The sequence below is a fragment of the Mastomys coucha genome, unplaced genomic scaffold, assembly GCF_008632895.1.
Source record: "Mastomys coucha isolate ucsf_1 unplaced genomic scaffold, UCSF_Mcou_1 pScaffold1, whole genome shotgun sequence".
In the NCBI taxonomy this organism is placed as follows: Eukaryota; Metazoa; Chordata; class Mammalia; order Rodentia; family Muridae; genus Mastomys; species Mastomys coucha.
This window is the reverse complement of record NW_022196891.1, coordinates 88176538-88178101: the sequence shown is the minus strand read 5'-3', so window position 1 is coordinate 88178101 and position 1564 is coordinate 88176538.

Below are 1564 nucleotides of genomic sequence, written 5' to 3'. Positions count from 1 at the left end.
TCTGTTGGCAGAGAGCCTGCCCGGCAATTAATTTTCATATTAAGAGATATTAAGAAAAAGTAATTGTTACTTCCTGTTATTTTTGTTGTTAGAGGTGGAATTAGGTTTGTGTGGGTTTGTTGAAAGATTACTTTCTTGCTTCTTCTAGGGTGTAGTTTTGCTCCTTATGTTGGAGTTTTCCATCTATTATCCTTTGTAGGGCTGGATTTGTGGAAAGGTATTGTGTAAATTTGGTTTTGTCATGGAATATCTTGATTTCTCCATCTATGGTAATTGAGAGTTTTGCTGGGTATAGTAACCTGGGCTGGTATTTGTATTCTCTTAGGGTCTGTATGACATCTGACCAGGATCTTCTAGCTTTCATAGTCTCTGGTGAGAAGTCTGGTGTAATTCTGATAGGCCTGCCTTTATATGTTACTTGACCTTTTTCCCTTACTGCTTTTAAAATTTTTTCTTTGTTTAGTACATTTGGTGTTTTTATTATTATGTGATGGGAGGAATTTCTTTTCTGGAGGAATTTCTATTTGGAGTTCTGTGGGCTTCTTGTATGTTCATGGGCATCTCTTTCTTTAGGTTAGGGAAGTTTTATTCTATAATTTTGTTGAAGATATTTACTGGCCCTTTAAGTTGGGAGTTTTCACTCTCTTCTATACCTATTATCCTTAGGTTTGGTTTTCTCATTGTGTCCTGGATTTCCTGGATGTTTTGGGTTAGGATCATTTTGCTTTTTGCATTTTCTTTAACTGTTGTGTCAATGTTTTCTATGGCATCTTCTGCCCCTGAGATTCTCTTTTCTATCTCTTGTATTCTGTTGGTGATTCTTGTATCTATGACTCCTGATCTCTTTCCTAGGTTTTCTATCTCCATGGTTGTCTCCCTTTGTGATTTCTTTATTGATTCTATTTCCATTTTTAGATTCTGGATGGTTTTGTTCATATCCCTCACCTGTTTGATTGTGTTTTCCTGTAGTTCTTTAAAGGATTTTTGTGTTTCTCTTTAAGGGCTTCTAGCTGTTTACCCGTGTTCTCCTGTATTTCTTTGAGGGAGTTATTTATGTCCTTCTTAATGTCCTCTGTCATCATCATGAGAAGTCATTTTGGATCTGAATCTTGCTTTTCCAGTGTGATGGTGTGTCCAGGACTTGCTATGGTGGGAGAATTGGGTTCTGATGATGCCAAGTAACCTTGGTTTCTGTTGCTTATATTCTTATGCTTGCCCCCCCCCCCCCCCCCCCCCCCGCCATCTGGTTATCTCTAGTGCTACCTGCACTCGCTAAATCAGACTGGGGCCTGTCCTTATTCCTGTGATCCTGGTTATGCCAGAACTCCTCAGAGTCAAGTTGTCTCTGGGATCCTGTGATCCTGGGCTAATTATAGCACCTGGGAGTGGAGCTTCCTCTGGGAATTATGGGACTTGCTGCAGAGTTTGCGCCCAAGATCTGCTTAGGGCACCAGCCCAACAGACTGGAAGCAATCTGTGCCACTGGACTGTCAGAGTTCCTGAGTGCTTGGGTCCTGCTGGTCCCAGTTACTCCTGGTGTTGGGACAGATGTTGTGTCCTCCTT